Raw genomic sequence first — 19459 nt, forward strand, 5'->3', positions numbered from 1 at the left:
AAAATGCATAACGTGCTGTAAATAATCTTTATGATAAGTGCACTGATGGATATCGGTCATACAATCTTCATATTTATAACCGCATCCTTATCAATATTTCTTTCTTTCTTTTTTTTTTTTCATGGATGTGCCTCGTATTACCTATTTAAGAAAATCATCGGTCATAATTTGACGAGTGCAAATTTCTTGTCACTTCCATTCCTTTCCATTTGTAAAAACAAGAAACCAGACGAGTATGGCCTATCTCATTTCGTGATTCCGCAAAACGTAATTTGAGTTCAAGACATTAAAATTCAAATTCAAGAATTCAATTACTTCCATTTACTGAGAAAACACTTTCAGTTTTCTGCACGGTTTATTGGAGAATTCATTTTTGTCTAATTTGAATCTTATACACGCTGTAAAACTGGAGTGAATAAAAGAATAAATAATGAAATAAAGTTAACTGAAATGTGCAAAATATTGAAAGTAATAGTTTATAACTGTACTCACTTACATAGAAATAACGTGGTATATTTGTTTTAATCCAATTTCTCAAACAATATTGATACAGATATAATGATGTGATGTGATATAAAAATACTGACGTGCGGTCTTGTTCTAATTTCCTTTCCTTTTTCTAAAATTTCAAATTGCTTCTAGAAACTCTGCAACATAACAAAGAGATTATCGTTAACGGAACAGCTACCGTCGAATTTGAGTTTCCTAACATGACATAAAAATATTCGAATTGATACGTAAATTTTCAGAGTTTTTAATTATATTCAGTCTATAGGTGTGCACAGAATTTTTGCAGGACCATCGCCGAAATTTGTCTGACCCGTCCTTGAAATAAAGACTCCCTTTCTCGGGTGGAAGCTTTTACCCCGACGTACTTATGCACATTATTAAGAAAATACAATAAAAAAGTTTCAGGTATAAGATATTGTTACCGACTTATACAGTGAAAACTCTCTGAGCGGCTACCCCTCCGTTCCGCAAAATTTCGACCGTTCAGAGGGGGTGGCCGCTTTAAAAGGTTTCCGGTACCGTTGCAACATAATTCTATAATACATAATATAAGCAAGTCTAATTAATACATAGAATGAAGTTTGAGACTTTTCTAAAAGAGAAATAGCATATTATTTAATTATTGTTTACATTTTTCGAAGAAAGGATACCATTTGTGACTTAAGTTTTCAATCTTCTCTAACAATTGTTCACAAAATCGAATTCAAAATGTTGCTTGTTGCAATTCAAAATGACAAATAAATTGCTCTAACCATTTTATTTGTCATTGCATCTGAATTTTCGATGACTTTATTTATTATCCCCAATATCACTTCAGTTGAAAGTTTAGTTTGCTCATGGTTACAAAACGTATTAGTAAATTGATTTTCAGAGACCGAATTAGTGCCTGAAGAGCATAAAAATGTATTTGCTCAAAAGACGTTAATAATACACACAGCGAACTCATTAGTTAATTTAAATCAATCCCAAACTAATATCAGATTTGATTGAAAAACGCTTATTTTCGCTGACTCGTTAACCAGAAAATTTTTGTCTCAGTCGGCAGTGTAATTATCAAAGCTTTCCATTGCTGTTTCGTGCTGGAAAGAATTTGAATTCGTACTCTATTAATTCTCTCGCCGATTTTCCACTTTCATGTAGCTCAGAATTTCAATACGTAGTTCAAGATTCAAAAAATGATCTCCGACAGTATTGTTTGCAACCCAGATTACACATACACACACTAACAAAATAAATATGCAAAATAAATGCAACTAATAAAATAAATATAGGTGATATTTTCAGAGCCGGCCTTAAGCCGATTAGAGCAAAAGAGCCCAATGGGGCCCCGCGGCAGCAGGGGCCCCTCTAAAAAAAAATTTCCCCTCGCAAAAATAAACAAGAAAATAAAGAAAATAAAAAGTTCAAATGAACTTAACTGATAATAATTATAATATACTAAACTGATATTTAAGCTGGGGGTATGGAGCTACTTTCAGTGTGATTAAGGGAGTAGGGTTGATTCCCTGAGACTTTTAGCATCCCTATTAAAGTAAGCAAATATCTGTCCCTAGAAACCTATCTGAAACTAGTAGTATCAGATAAATTTCCAGAAGAAAAAAAACATGTGGCCGATTGAACATTTTTAAATCCATATCTAAGGCCATACCCGCTGTACCCTATAACTTTCGGTCAAGAGAAAGGAACTAGGTAGTGGGAACCAAAGTGCACATTTTTAATGATAATCAGCAATTTATACGGGCCCCTATCCCAGGATCTTACTATCACATTGGCAATGCGGAAATTTACCCTTGAGATTCCGAAATTTCAGTAATCTCCAGAGCAATCTTTTTAATTTATTTCATTTATATATTTACTTTTATTATTTTTTACTTTCTTCATTTGTGTTGATAAAAAATCTTAAAACTCAGCAATAATGACAATTTTTTAATACACAATTAACACTAACGTAGGTGCAATTCTGAAAAATAAGCAAACAAAAGATACTTCAAATACTGCGTGCATTTATTAGCGTAAAACGTCTCCATAACAATTCTATAAACCGAATTGCCATTAATCTTCTAACGTTTCTACATATTGCCTGAAAATAGGTTTTTTAAGTCTTAAGTCGTTGGTTTTCTCAAAAAATTTCTTGGGGCATCCACCAAATCCTGACATATCTCCTAACGTGACTGAAGATGCGTTTTTAAAATTCAGTTTCAAAAAATTCAGGAGGAGGCTACTCCTTACCTCAACTTTATCACAAAAAAACTGACTAAAAGTACATCATTCAGTGTCAATTTTAAAGGATTTCCAAGGAAGGAAAATTCATAAGTTTCACCACCCTCCTCCCTTTCTTCTCCTCTAACGTCTGCAAAGCACAGAAATTTTGGGCCGTCACAAATGACTTTTCCCGGCCTCCCTTTTCACCCCTAGTTTAAAAAATATTGGATCTCCTTCAGGCTCGTGCCCGGGACAGCAGATGCCCCATCTCTTGCCCCCCCTCCCTCCCCCCCGTGCACGCCCCTACCGCAAAGACAGCCTAAAATAGTGCTTTTAAGATTTAAATTTCAAAATATTGTAACGGATTCGGTGCGACTTCCACTTTCTTGAAATGAAGACACAGTTCTTGATAAAAACACAGGAAATTTATTTACACTATGTACAGGAAAGATCTTCAACAACTGCTAAATTATTCATCAGCAATTAAGCAATTATCACACAACACCGTAAACTCAACGTTTACACACGTATTTACTTCCAAATACGAAAACAACACAGCGAAATGCCTCGCTATAAACAGAGCAAAATGCTCTCAGTTCGAAATATCAATCGAAACTAACTGTTTATCCATCGCTAACGGCTTAAACACACCGAAAAGAAATTTCTCAAATATTCCACACGCTTCTGTAAAGTAGTAGACCGTTATCAAATTTTATCAATGAACAAAAAGGGAATAGGGGTCGTATACTTTAGCCATATGAAAAAGGGGTTGTATATTCATTACGGGAAACTATTTACAGGTTACGTTCCTACAATAATTACTATTTACAGAATTTGTAACATTGCCCCCTTCCTAAGGACTGCACGTCCCGGGCAGTACAATCCCCAGAAAGGGTGTCGAACTTCTATCAAAAGTTTACAAATATTCACATTAATTAACAACTAACAGATACATAGGAAACACAATAATAACAAGAAATATTACTAAACATTAAAAGCAAAAAAATTATCTACAACTTTTATGTTATCAACCATGGTTGTTTACGTAATACTCATGAACTATGGCCATAGTATGGGGCTAACCGATCATAATGTACAACCCTAGGTTTTGCATTAGGTGATTTTTGGATCCTCACTACGACGTCATTTAGTCGTTTAAGGACTTTGTAGGGTCCATCCCAATGCGACTGCAATTTGGGTGACAGACCTTTCCGTCGGATGGGATTCCATAACCAAACCTTGTCGCCTTCGTTGAATTCATGTCCAGTAGACCTTGTGTCGTATCGGGTCTTCATCTTCTCCGCCGCGATGTTGATTCGCTCTCGTGCGAAGTTATGAACGTCTTCCAACCGGGCCTGGAGATCCTGGATGTACTCCTCAGGTGATGAAGGCGCATCCGGAGGACGACCGAAGACGAAATCACAAGGTAGCCGAAGCTCTCGTCCGAAGAGCATCTGGGATGGGGCATATCCGGTAGTCTCGTGGACAGCATTGCGGTAGGCCAGCAGGAACAAAGGTAGCTTCTTGTCCCAATCCTGTTGATTTCTGGATACCATAAGCGAGAGATTATTCAGGATTGTGCGGTTAAATCTCTCCACCATGCCGTCCGATTGTGGGTGTAGTGGTGTTGTCCTAGTTTTCTCAATTCCGAAAATTTGACATAGGCCCTTAAACACAGCAGAGATGAAATTCCTCCCTTGATCGGAATGAATCTGCAAAGGTGTTCCATATCTCGAGATCCAATGTTGAACTAGAGTCTCTGCTACGGTGGTAGCCTCTTGATCTGGAATGGGATATGCTTCCGGCCATTTGGTGAAGTAGTCGATGGAAACAAGAATGTATTTGTTCCCATCAGCAGTTCTTGGTAGAGGACCCAGGATGTCGATCCCAATTCGTTCGAAAGGAGCTCCAACGTTGTACAGATGTAGCTTCCCTCTGCTTCTCTTCTTCGGTCCTTTACGAGCAGCACAGGCGTCACAAGAATGGCACCACTTCTCCACGTCATCCTTCGCCTTGCTCCAGAAGAAGCGCTCCCGAACTTTATTGAGGGTTTTCAAGACACCAAAATGTCCTCCAGTCGCACTACTATGTATTTCTGTCAGAACATCTGAAATCCTTGATCGGGGAAGTAGTAACTGCCACCTAGATGTTTTGCCGTCGTCAGATTCCCATTTTCGGTGTAGCACGCCGTTCCGTAAATGGAGCGAGTTCCATAAAGCCCAGTATCTTTTTGTTGCAGGACTGAAGATGGAAACGTCCTGCCAGCTAGGTCGCCGACTGTCACTTTCCATGAACTCCAAAATTGGTTTTATGTCGGGGTCTTCAAGTTGATCTTTTCGAACTTGGTCGTCACTCCATGGATCAGGTTCTGATGATATTGGAGTTACTGTCACCTGATAGGCGGTAGGGCTAGTCGTTCCATACTGTTTCTCGATTCGGGAACAATAGTGGCAGTTCTCAGGACAGGGTCTCCTTGATAAAGCGTCAGCATTACCGTGAGATAACCCTTTTCGGTGCTTGATCTCCATGTCATATTCCTGGAGCCGCTGTATCCACCTGGCTATCTGGCCTTCTGGATTCTTGAAGTTCAAAAGCCAAGTTAACGAGGCATGATCTGTCCGAAGCAGAAATTTTCGGCCGTAGAGGTAATGATGGAAGTGTTCTACAGCTTTCACTATGGCCAGTAACTCCTTTCTGGTGACGCCAGTAATTTCGCTCCGACTTTGATAAGCATTTGCTCCAGTAAGCGATGACATGTTCATTTCCGTCAATTTCTTGGGATAAAACAGCTCCAATTCCCTCGTTGCTCGCATCAGTGTCCAGGATGAAGGATTTTTTAGGCTGAGGATAGGCGAGGATAGGCGTTGATGTTAAAGCCTCCTTCAGTCGTAGAAATGCATCTTCGCATTCTTTGGACCATTCAAACTTTTGCTTGCTCTCCGTCAGCTTATGCAAAGGTCGTGCAATGTTGGAAAAACCCTTCACAAACTTCCTGTAGTACGTGCAGAGCCCCAGGAAACTTCGCAACTGATGGATGTTTTCGGGACGACTCCAACTCCTGACCGCAGATACCTTCTCTGGATCGGTTTGCACACCCTCAGAAGAGATGATGTGACCAAGGTAGTTCACTTCCCGGCGGAACAAATTACATTTGGACGGGCTTAACTTCAGATTGGCTTCCTTAAGCTTTTGCAGCACCTTCCTAAGATTTGCCAGATGTTCTTCGAAGCTGCGTCCCACGATGATGATATCGTCTAAGTAGACCAGACAGGATTCATAAGAGAGTCCTCTTAACACTGTCTCCATAAGACGCTCGAACGTAGCTGGTGCATTGCAGAGGCCGAAGGGCATCACTTTGAACTGCTATAAGCCTTGTCCAGTTGTAAACGCTGTCTTCTCTCGGTCATCAGGGTGTATCTCAACCTGCCAGTAGCCGCTCTTCAAGTCCAGGGTCGAAAACCACTTGTGTCCGGAAAGAGTGTCCAAGGTGTCGTCTATCCGTGGAAGAGGGTAACTGTCTTTCTTGGTGATTTCATTCAGTCGTCGGTAATCGACACAAAATCTGGTGGAGCCATCTTTCTTTCGGACCAAGACGATGGGAGAGGCCCAAGGACTGGATAAAGGTTCGATTACATCATTCTCCTTCATCTCTTTCAGGAGGGTCTCAACCTCTTCCTTCTTGGCGAACGGTAGTCGTCTTGGATGCTGTTTAATTGGGGGGTGTTCTCCAGTGTAGATCCTATGCTGCGTTAAATTCGTCCGACCCACATCCTCCGATGTAGATGAAAACAGATGCTTGAAGTCGTCCACCAATTGTTCCGCAGCAGTTCTTAGATCTTTCGTTAATGGTGCACTCCCAATTAACTTCGATGTCAAGGACTCAGAAGACACAGTCTCGGGGGAATTGATTCTTCTAATGATGCAGTTTACTGGAGTACAAGTTGCTAACACTTCACCTTTCCGGATATTCCTTGGCCTTTCACTCACGTTGGCGACTCTCACGGGAATTACATCCTTAGAAAGGTCCACAAGCGTAGATGCTACCAGCACTCCTTTTAGGCTATTGCTTAGGTTAGGGTATTCAATGAGTCCAAATCGAAAACTATTGCTTTCTTCAAGGGAGCCAGGTATTAATGATTCTGACCTTGAGGGAATCGATAAATCTGTTTGAGCTATTATTTGATGAGCGGATTTTACATCACTCTCTGCAGGGAAAACGGCTATGTCTTCTCTCATCGAGTGCAGCTCATTAGTCTTGAAGTCGAGAGTGAAGTCATATTTCTTCAAAAAGTCCAATCCGAGAATGAAGGGGTCCGTGATATTAGCGACGAATGCCGTATGATGGTAGGTGGCATTCCCAAACACTATTTCCAAGTCCACTTTACCGTCAATCTCAATTTTGTCACCTGTCACAGTCTGGAGACTTACGCGTGGCGATGTCCACAGCAGTTTCAATCCAAATTCACGAGCCACATCTGTCCTAATGATTGTCACATTGGCTCCAGTGTCAACAATCAGTCTGCAGGGGTTCCCATTTACATGTGCGTAAATGAAAAGTCCATCACTGCCACTACTAGAAGAGGAAATCTGCAGAGCTTTAGTGGTGGTGATTTCCTTCCCTCGCGTAGCTTGGCGAGCCGGACAACTCCTTCGCAGGTGTCCTTCACTACCGCATTTCCAGCACTTCTGCTCTTGTTTCTTTTGGGCTGTTATGCTGCTCAGATGTCTTGTCAAGTCACCGAGTTGTCTCTCAAGTTCAGCGAGGTGGGACGACCTGGAATCAGACTCATCAGCTTCCTGAGTCCGGATTAGATGGCGATCCACACGGGTTGCTTCTTGGGCGGCCTCGTATCTCATCGCATACCCAACGGCAGAATTCAGGTCTTTGACATCCGCCATCCGTAGAGCTTTCTGGATTTCCGGATCTCGAACCCCGTCGATGTAGTAGTTGAGTGCCAGGTTGTCTCGAACATCCGCAGGGCAGTCGTAAAAAGCAAGATGAGACAGTCTCTCGATGTCCGCCGCAAGCTCTTGCAGGGTTTCCCCAGTTTTCTGGAAACGGGACTTCAACTGGAGTCGGCTGAAATCTTTCTGGCACTTCTCACCGAAGCGAAGCTCCAACGCAGCTGTGAGGGCGGCGAAATCCAGGCGCTGGCTGTCTGGAAGGGTCTGGAGAATGTCCGCTGCGTCACCTCTCAGGGATGCTGCAAGATGACAGGCCTTGGTAGCAGAGTCCCACCCGTTCGCTTCCGCCACTATCATGAATTGAGTTTTGTAAACCTGCCACGAAGTTTTCCCATCAAATGTGGCAAGTTTAATGGACGGTCGAGCAACCGATGTGGGAGCGCCAAACTGTACAGAGCTGCTTTCCGCGGTCGCCAATATCCTTTCCACGTCCTTAAAGATCTCTTCTTTAAATAGATGAAATCTTCTATCTTCTTCTTCCAGTTTATTTTCTACAGCATTGCATCGGCCTTCAACGTAACTTAATTTTTCTTCAATTTTCTCTTCGATTTTATTTTCCACTGCGATGAATCGGCCTTCAACTGCCTCAAACTTTCCTTCAATAGCATCAACTCGATGCTCTATCTCATTAAATTTATTTTCTATCACGGTCTTTACCGAAGTAAGATCGTTTTTAATTTCCTCTTGGTTAGAAACTAGGTCATTTTTCAGCACCGTTAAATCACTTTTCAATTGGTTTTGATTAGCCGCCATATCATTTTTTAATTGTTCTTGATTAGCTGTAAAACTTGCAGTCAAGTCACTTTTTAATTGTTCTTGATTAGCCGCCATATCACTCTTCACAGAGTTGATTGCATCAAGCAGTTGTTTTAATTGTTCATCCATTGCGCGAGTAATCACCATAAAAATAAAGTCCAAATTTAAAAAGTCTTTATGAAAAAATGTCCAAAGTCACACTTACTCCAAGAAAGTCCAGAAGAAGCCCCACGTTGGGCGCCAAATTGTAACGGATTCGGTGCGACTTCCACTTTCTTGAAATAAAGACACAGTTCTTGATAAAAACACAGGAAATTTATTTACACTATGTACAGGAAAGATCTTCAACAACTGCTAAATTATTCATCAGCAATTAAGCAATTATCACACAACACCGTAAACTCAACGTTTACACACGTATTTACTTCCAAATACGAAAACAACACAGCGAAATGCCTCGCTATAAACAGAGCAAAATGCTCTCAGTTCGAAATATCAATCGAAACTAACTGTTTATCCATCGCTAACGGCTTAAATACACCGAAAAGAAATTTCTCAAATATTCCACACGCTTCTGTAAAGTAGTAGACCGTTATCAAATTTTATCAATGAACAAAAAGGGAATAGGGGTCGTATACTTTAGCCATATGAAAAAGGGGTTGTATATTCATTACGGGAAACTATTTACAGGTTACGTTCCTACAATAATTACTATTTACAGAATTTGTAACAATATTTTCTGATAAAGTTATCTGAAACCTTTTTCCTAACTAATGACCCCTTTCTTTAGAATCAGCACAATAGCTTAAAATTTTCGTTTTAGAAAATACTACTACGAGAGAACCCTCGAACCCTTCTTTCTCTTGGATAGCATAAAACTGATTTCAATTTCGAAAAAAAATAAGGGAAGAATCTCTTCCCTTTTCCTCCATCGTTTCCAAACAGAGCCTAAAATTGAGTTTTTAACACTTCAATATGGAAAAATTTTCGAAGAGTCACTGAGTGCCCTAACGTCACCAACGATAGTCTAAAATTGCGCCTTAAAGCCCTCGATAGGAGATCACCAAATTCCTTTCATCTCCATTTTCATCAACATCACCTTGGGACTAAAATTCCGGATTTTTTTTTTTTTTAGAGGAACCCTTAATTTCCTGTCATTACCAAAATTAATCTAAAGTTATTTTAAATTTTAAAAATAATTCGGTAGGCAGGGAACCTCCGCCTTACTCCTTTCCCTTCATTTTACACAGAATTGTCATAGGCGGATTTAGGATTAAGTTCCTGGGGGGGGGGGCAGGGTTTTTTTTGAGCAACATTTTAAATTGCCCCCCCCCCCCATATTTTGGTCTGTTTTCCTGTGATGCATAAGGCCATGCTTTACTTTTTTGTGTGTGTTGTTTTCATTAATGTGTGTTTTTATGCTGTCCTTTTTGAATTGACCTTAAGAGAGGTGACTGCTATCAAGAAGGCTCGACACAGGGCTTGAGATATTCTATATCCCACTTAAAAGGACCCTTTCAAGTGGGATATAGAATATGTCCAATTTTAGGGGATCCGAAGGTTTCTCCCTCGGAGGAAATTTTGTAAAATGGATATAAAATTCTGCATTTTGAAGCCTTATAAGGGTTAATTGGATAAACAAAAATCTCGAGGGAAAATAGACAATTTTGTTTTAGGTTTTATGATTTAAATGTGCTTTGTGATGTAATTTAATACTTTAAAAGAAATGGCGTACAAATTTAGAAATTGGCTAACATGAGCGTAACATACTACTTATTTGAACAATTCATAATTTATACACTTGATAAGAAATAAAATTAAAGCGCACTTTGCTTAGGAGTTTCAAAGACTTGTCCAATTATTTTCAAGGTTTGGTTGGTTAGATTGGGTTTGGCACAAGAGCCCAGCCCTACTGCGCCAATTCTTTTCAAAGATTTCAGAACATTTAATAATTTAAGGCACCTCATTTGAAATTCTAGTTTCTGAAATTGAGTACTAGATTATATAGTTGTACAGAAATGTTCAAACTTTGTAAAAAAAAAAAAAAAAAAAAAAACAGCTATTTTAAGTTTAAAAGAAAAAATAAACTATAGAAGTCTATCATTACAACAATTTTTTTTTAAATTATAAGCAGTGTAGAAAAGGAATAGAGATAGTGTATCATTTTTCCCCGGGCTAAACAGATTAACAATATGCAGTTGAAGCAATATAAAAGCAATCAATACAAAAGAATTTCCAAAATACTGCATTTGAGATCAAATAACTAGCAAGATATGAAACATGTGAGTCACAAAAATTTTGAAACATGTGAGTCACAAAAATTTCAAGTAATATGTTACAAACTTAAGAACCATGATTTTTACACTTTTGATGCAGGATGTAGCAAGGAGCGGAATTGGACATATTTTGGCATTCCTCTCCCTACCATTTGTTAAGAAATTTTAAAATTTAAGGTTTGTAGCCACACGTTTCCAAATATTCAAGGTTTTCAAGCACTTGAAAATGAAATTAGTTTTTTAAAACACTTCCCATTTTTTAAGGATCTAATCATACATTTTTTTGCGAGTTACGAACCCACCTCTTTGCAGTGGCCCGAAGCTATAGCTTGTTTATCTTATAGGCAAATCCGGTCCTATATGTAATTCACTCTTACCTGCAGATTTTTGTAATTTTTAAGAAAATTCGTCAGTTTTTACAGTTAAAGGATTTTTACAATTTTATCAAAATAAACGTGTGAGAATCCAGAAGTTTCTTCAAATTCTTTCGTCTGTAACAACACAAAATATACAAATACAGATACAAATGTGACGACCAGCAACAGGTTCTGGGCCCAGCTAGACTGGTCCTAGTCAATTTACAATCCCCAGTGAAGATCAATGGCCCTCTTAAAACTATCTACTCTCTTGCTCATTACCACCTCTTCCGGTAAACTGTTCCAAGGTTCCACTACCCTGCTAAAATAATAATTTTTCCTAACATCCATGTTAGCCTGAGATTTAAATAGCTTAAAACAATGACCCATTGTCCTGTTTTCAGTGCTAAACTTCAGCCCCGTAATATCTTTCATTTCATAAATTTAAACAACTGAATCATGTCTCCTCGGTCTCTTCTTTGCTCAAGACTACATTTTTAGCCTTCTAAGCCTGGAATCATAGTCTAAGTGAGAAAGTCCATTTATTAGCCTTGTAGCTTGCCTTTGAACCCTTTCCAATACATTAATGTCTTTCTTAAGATAAGGAGACCAAAACTGAACAGCATACTTCAAATGAGGTCTTACCAAACTTCTATATATAAGGGCAGAAGAACTTCTTTAGATTTGTTTGAAATAGATCTATTGATAAAACCAAGCATCTTATTGGTCTTGTTACTAGCAATGCAGCACTGTTGGCTAAACTTCAAATCCTGACTTATTAAGACCCCCCAGATCAGTAACTTTGTCTGCCTGACTAATGACTGAACCTTGCAAATAATAACTTGTAAACTTATTTCCATGCCCTAAATGTAGCACTTGACATTTCCCAACATTAACAGCCATACCCCATTTATCAGCCCACTCCGTAATATGATCTAGATCCTTTTGCAGCTGTTTTGCTTGTTCTTCATTTTCTACAGTCCCCATAACTTTGACATCATCAGCAAAACAATTCATGTTCCCAGAAATATTTTTGTGAATATCGTTCATAAAAACAATGAACAAAACAGGCCCTAACACTGATCCTTGAGGAACCCCGCTTAAAACCTCACTCCAATTAGAATAATTTCCCCTTACAACTACCCTTTGTTTCCTTCTAGTCAGCCAGTTTTTTGCCCAAATGAAAGTTTTCCCTCCTATTCCTATATCAGCTAATTTGCTAAGTAGAGCAACATGCGGTGCCTTATCGAAAGCTTTTTGAAAATCAATGTAAACAACATCTACAGGCTTCTTATTGTCCAAAACCATGGTGACTTTGTCATAGAAATGTAATAAATTAGTTACACAAGATTTACCTTTCCTGAAACCGTACTGAAAACTAGTCAATAGATTATTAGTCTCTAGAAAATTTACTATCTTAATTTTTATCAATGTTTCAAAAATTTTGCAAACCACCGAAGTTAGACTCACGGGTCTATAATTTCCCGCACTCCCTTTAGACCCTTTCTTGAAGAGCGGTGTAATGTTAGCCAGCTTCCAGTCCTCTGGCACTGTCCCCGAGTTATAAGAAGCATTGAAAATATTTACGATTACATCTGCTAATTCCTCCGCACATTCAACTAAAATTTTTGGATAAATATTATCAGGTCCCGGAGCCTTAATCTCCTTTATTTTTTTCAAATGAAGTAAAACGTCATCCCTGGAAAATACAAAGTCCTCAAGCTGTACTATAGCTTGTGTCTTGTTGGTGTCAACTGTTGAGATACAGTTATCGTTAAAAACACTCGAAAAAAAGTTATTAAGAACATTAGCAATATCACTATCGTCCTGAATTAAAATTCCGTGCTCATCAACCAGTGGCCCAATATGACTATTTCGAACTTTCCCCGAATTAGCGTATGCAAAAAACCTCTTGGGATTCCTGTTTATGTTATCTGCCAGTCTTTGCTCCAACTCTCTTTTCTGAATCCGTACCAAATACTTAAATTTACGCCTTGCCTTACAATATTGGAGCTTATCTGCACTGCGACCAGTTTCCCTAAATCTATGAAAAGCAGCTTGCTTGTAATTTAGAGCGTCTTTAGTTTCCCTGGAGAACCACATTCGCCAAATTTTAGTGTTGACACCCTTTCTCCTAAAAGAAACATGATCCCCAACCGTTTTCGCTAGCTTTTCCTTAAACACTGCCCACCGAAGATTCACATCGCTATTGTCAAATCCAGAAGAAAAAACTGCTTTCAAACTCTGCCTAAGTGCCACAAAATCAGTATCTAGTTTTTGAAATCACGCAAATTGAAAATAAACATTCTGAAAAGAAAGAAAACAAATCATAACAAGTAGATCGTTCTGTTAGCGCAAATGGGGGAGGGGGGGGGGGGTTCCCTTTGTTTTAGGTTCTAATTTAAAAATAATCGTCAATTATTATATGTGTTGCAGCTGAATGCATAGCTCGTTTAGCCAACATTTTCATTTATATGGTTTTCATTTATGAAATAAAACGAATTGAATTGAATTGAATATATTGGCTCAAAGGGTTTTCAGTCCAAAATAGTGAATTTAGGCATATTTTCAGCACCCCAGTGACATCTGTACTATTTGTATTTAATGTTCTTTGTTTTTTCTTTTCTCTCATCAGAAAAGGACATTCGCTATTCTCTTCATTTTCATTGAATTATTCAAAAAAGAAAATAATAATGATTTTTTTGTTTTGAGATTTTGGAAGATGTGTTGTTACTATTTAAAGTCCTTCCAAAACTGGGGGTCATTGCTCCCTATGCCTTCCCCCCTCCTATAAATCCACCCATGCCCTTCTGAACTAGTCAAAAAAGAAAAAAAAATAATGATTTTTAAAAAAATTTTTGGAAGATGTGTTGTTACTGCATAAAGTCCTCCCAAAACTGGGGGGGCATTGCCCCCCTCTGCCCCCCATAAATCCGCCCATGAGAATTGTCCAAATTTGCGATTTTAGACGTCGGCTTTGAAGACCCTTCCGGGGACCGTGGATGGTTTATCTGACCTCTAACGCCAACCCCCCCCCCCAAACCCTTGTCTCCGTACCAAAACTGCTGTTTTTAAACTTCAATTTCGAAAAATTACCCAAGAAGAGCTCCCCCGTTCTCTGCAATTCCGTTCCACTTCTGACATCCCAAAGACGGCTGATTTTTTGCATGTAGTCTAAAATTCCTTTTTTAGAACTGATAAATTTTGGTGCATTTTCTTTTTCCGTCTAAGCTGTAAATTGCGTAGGCGGCTCGTACGAGAGGGCCCCCCCTCCTCGGGCGGGGGGAGCAACCGCCCGCTCACTGCCAATGGTGAAGGGAATTGCCCCCTCACTTTTCATATTCTCAAAGTTGCACAATAATGATCGATACATAAAATGATTTTTTATGGGTGGATTGATTTATTCCACGAAAATAAAATTCTAACTAAATGGACTTTTCTAGTGTTATTTCACGATGAACGAACTTTGAATTGAAAGAAGAAAATCTACAGTGGTCATCCGTCTCGGTTTTGGAGGCCATATTCCATATTTTTTGGAATTAATTTAATCAATCATGTTAAAATCCCACAATATCGTCCAATTTTACAAAAAAAAAAAAAAAAAGAGAAATCAGCAGCCGAGGCGTCGTTCCCTAACCCCCACACTTCTTTTCACCCCCCCCCCCCTTTTCTCGTGTACCAAACGCGTATGATTGAGCATAAATATTCTCAGAGCTATTTTTCTTACGTTCTTAAAATTTACACTTATTTTTGTGGTCATTCATTCATTCTTTTCTTTAATAATAATAATAATAAAAAAATTTAAAAAAAAAAAAGAAATGTGATGTAGAAATTTGAAGGAAGACGGACAATTGGGGCAGTTTCGAATCCTTGCCCGAATCAGAAAAATCGGTCGGCACCTCGAATTTGTATCACCGTTCTGTTTAGGGCCCCGTCAGATCTCTCAAATCGGGCCCCGCATCTGCTAAGGCCGACTCTGGATATTTTTACTCCAAAATTATCGGAATTCGTTAAAGGCCAATAAGAATTCTCCTCTTTGAACTAAAAAGCTGCAGATTAGAAACAGAAAGTGAATAGATCTTCCTGAAAAATGGAATGGGAGCATCCACTCGGCAGCCGTTCAGAAGGGTTAGGTGGCCGTTGCTAGGGGTTTTTTAACATTATGTCTATGGGCGAAAAAATCCGTGCCGCAAAAAAGTGTCCGTTTAGAGGGGTGGTCGCTTGAGACAGGTGGCCGTTCAGAGAGGTTTCACTGTATCTCTAAAATGTAAAAAATTATTCATTTTCAGAAACTAAGATTATTCCTCTTTGAACATTTTTCAAACAGCTCTTTTGCTCTTTCATTTTTTAAACAGATCTTTTCTTTAAATAAGATATCTTTTTACATCGTTAATAGGAGTTAAATACATTTTTTACTTTCAAAGTCCACAAAGGTCATTGAGAAACAAACGTGGTAAACAAGTCATGGGGCAAACAGGGTGGGAGTGGGGGGGGGGGAGATATAAAGTTTTATTCAACATTGTTTTGGCGCTCGGTGTGCAAGTCAAAAACATCGAATTTGTTGAAAATGAAGAGGGCAGACATATGACAAATAAACCAAGGATTCCTCAATCTGCAGCTTATTGGAGAGTTGGGCACCAGTATTAAATTGAAATTCATTTCTCTTTGTAAGCAAACAACGACGCGTCACAAGAAAGAACTTTTTTAGTCAAAGCTTGATTAAAACCATCCATACTTATTTTGTTTTTAACCAGTTTTGAGATGGACTCGTTCAAGGTAAAGCGCCATCAACCCTGAGGCGAACTATACTTTTGTCAGAACCCTTTAGATAGAAATAAAACTGACGCGATCACGCCCTCCTCAGAACCTACGACAGAGGTTGAATAGGACAATTTTGCACATTTCTTTACGATCTAATAAAGTGGATGATTTGGAACAAAAAGATGGGAAAGTAACCTTGACTGCAACACTTTCCGTAGGAAAGAAGTGATGAGTAAAGTGTTACATCTCTTGAGATAATATGTGATATCAAATGCAATCGGAAGAAAGGTATTCGGAAACCAGTGATTTCAACATCCGCCGATTTTGATTATTGATCTGACATTATTTAAAACTTTCATTTCTGTCTATTACTGTTTTGTTGATAATTAATTCAATACAAATATGTACAAAAGTGACGACCAGCAACAAGCTCTGGGCCCCCTGCACTCGGTAAACTATTCCAATTACTTGCAACCTTGTATACATAGTTCTTTTTTCTCATTTTAAGAGAGATTGCGGTTTAAAAAGCTTAAATCAATGACTCCTGGTTTTGCAACTGGTTCAGAAGTTTAGTTCATCAACATTCTTCATTTTATTAAATTCAATTAACAGGATCAGGTTTCTTCTGACTCTGCACCGCTCAAGACTATATATATTAAGCTTTGTTACCTAACTATAGAAAATCGCCTATCAAGATACAGAGCTGCCAACTGCTACGAAAAAATCGTAGTTTCTACGAACGAAAGACTTGAATTATGAGTCATTTCAAGCATAAGCTCACTTATTTTGCACTGAAAAAGGGGTTCCTTGTAACTTTGTAAAAAAAAACATGTGAATGCAGTAATCTGCAATTCTGTGCAATTTTACGTTGCTTTTTCTTACTTTTACTTTTTTAGATTTTCAAAAGTTGGCAACTCTGAAGATATGACGGGTGAAAATTGCTTCTACATTTGAACGAAGCCATCGCCTGTTTGGTGATATTTTGATGGCTGAAATTGTATCCCTATTTCCAGTGGATTAAACCTAAATTCTAATAGTGTTCATTGCTGACCACTGTTTGTTACTTCATTCTCCTAAAACGACAGTCTTACCAGTAAAGCAGTTAAGTTACTGGATCCAGTTCAGCCTTGTCAAAATAAAGCGTTTCCCTGCAGGTCAAACATTACCAAAAGTCATTATCAAATTATCATGCTACGGCATGAGTTTCATTGTTGATGACGTCAGAGCAGTACTCTATCAGTGAGTTAGCTAATATATATATATATATATATATATATATATATGAAGACTTTGGAAATCCATTTCGTAACTTAGTAGCCGTCTGAACAAAGGTGTAAGAATCCATTGAATCGGACAACTGTGGATCAATATTTACAATATTTCAGACCCATTCTCAACTTGTTTTCCTTTCTAGAGCATAATTTGTGAAATGCTGAACTATGGTAACGTTCATTTTTTATCCGGCCTAAGCAAATGATAACTGTCTAGGAAAAATGGAAGAAAAATAAGACAGACTCTCGTATGAAGATAGGAGGCTAAAAGGATTTTAACGCACGTCTGCACGTGTACGGCTTCTACCTCTTTTCTATGAGCATCGGCAGAACGGTGTCAAATCGATTTCGATACATGTGTCTATGCCACGATAAACAGAAAAATTGACGGAATCTTCTAGAATTTGAGAGACAAGGTAAGGAATTTACGTTAAATGCGTTTTTCAGAACCCGAAATGCACAGCAGAACATTTTTGAGCACTTCGGTTTCCCACTTATTGCATTTTTAATATTCAAGGCTACTTCTGCAGTTGCCATTTTATTCTCTTAGAAGTTGGAAGAGAATAGTTCTCACATCAGTCATTCAAAACCTTTGCAAGCTTTAAAGATGAAAGCGTTTACATAAACATATCTCAATCCGGTTTTTTTTTCTGACAACGTCACTGAATTAGTAAATTCCTGTTTTTTTTTTTTTTTTGATCTTTTTTTTTTCTCTTTTAATAAAACTTTTCGCTTTTCATTTTTGATTTAAGAGCTTTAAAGAAGCATAGAAATAAAAACTTGCTTGAATTCACAGCCCTGAATCTATAAATTTTGGCCCTCCCCTGCAAAATAATCTGTAGCCCCCTCCCCCCTCCCCAGAGACCAGCAATGCGTATTTGCAACGTCAATAAGTCTTTCTACATTAGCTGTCAGTTTGTTTGGCTATCTTGGCTCCTTTATGAGGTTTTCCGCCTCCAGCTGAGTTACTTTCCATTCCGGGCTGATGAGTGCTAAAAAGCACGAAACTGCAGTCCTCGGATGGAATAACACAGCTGGGTAAATAGGTGGAATAACACAGCTGGGTGGTAAATTTTATGTATTTCTGCTTTAGCCCTGGCTTACGGCGGTAACTTACTGCAAAGTGCAAGTCTTAATGCTAGTTTTTTTTCTATTTCTTGGGCCGTTGGGCCCCTTTAAGTCACCCCTCCCTCCCGTACTGCGGGGTCTGCGGATACGCACATCCAGGACTGTTAATTATTTCATCTAGAAACGTACCGAGTAGCTGAGTTCCGAGTACTCGGCTTTTACCTACTCAGCCGAGCACCAAGTTACCCAGTACCAATTATGTTTTAATAAGAACCACTGACATACAAATACAAATACAAAAGTGACGACCAGCAACAGGCTCTGGGCCCAGCTAGACTGGTCCTAGTCAATTTACAATCCCCAGTGAAGATCAATGGCCCTCTTAAAACTATCTACCTCCCTTGCTCATTACCACCTCTTCCGATAAGCTGTTCCAAGGTTCCACTATTCTGCTAAAATAATATTTTTTCCTAATATCCATTTTGAACTCATTGGAATAGCAGTATAGACATGTATGTAATAGTTTTTAAAACAAAATTCCAGCTGAAATTTAGCTATGCATTAAAAGATTTTATTTATGCCAAACATTTTACAAAAAAGTTACTTTTAAAGTTAAAAATATTCAAACAAATAAAAGGTATGATTATTCAAGTTGGAATTACACAACGAATCATATCAATCTATTATAGTTTTAGTCCGTCAAACATAAATAATTTTTAAAGCAAATAAAACAACGTTAAAAGTACTAATGTTTTGAACCCTGCAGACACATGTTTCGTCGTTTCAATGAACGCCTTTTTCAATGCACAAAATGTGAACTCGTGGATGTAAAGACATTCGACAAAAGTCGGATTTTTTTTTGTAGTACTTTAATAATCCTTTTAAGGAAGAAGGCAGAACATATTTGTTCAGGCCGGGGCATGGGCGCCGGCCTGAACCGCCGCAAAATTGTAAGGGGGGCTCAGATATTTTCCCAATGGTTTAGCAAGATATTTTCCCCATGGAAACCTGTTTCAGGACAGATTAGAATCATTAAAATTTGACATTTTTAATAACTTATTCATTAATGGCTGTAGAAGAAATGTTTTTATAGTTTTGCAAAGAAAAAAGGACTAAAGGCAAGGAAGTTCTAATATCTAAGGGGGGGGGGGCTCGAGTCCCCCCTTGCCTCCCCTATATGGGCGCCCTTGGGCCGGGGTCTATAAATTTTGGCCCCCCCCTGCAACAAAATCTGTAGAGTCCCTCCCCAGAGGCCAGCAGTGATATTTGCAAAGTTAATTAGCCTTAGTGCTAG

The sequence above is a fragment of the Uloborus diversus genome, chromosome 4 (genome assembly GCF_026930045.1).
Source record: "Uloborus diversus isolate 005 chromosome 4, Udiv.v.3.1, whole genome shotgun sequence".
NCBI classification, from domain to species: Eukaryota; Metazoa; Arthropoda; class Arachnida; order Araneae; family Uloboridae; genus Uloborus; species Uloborus diversus.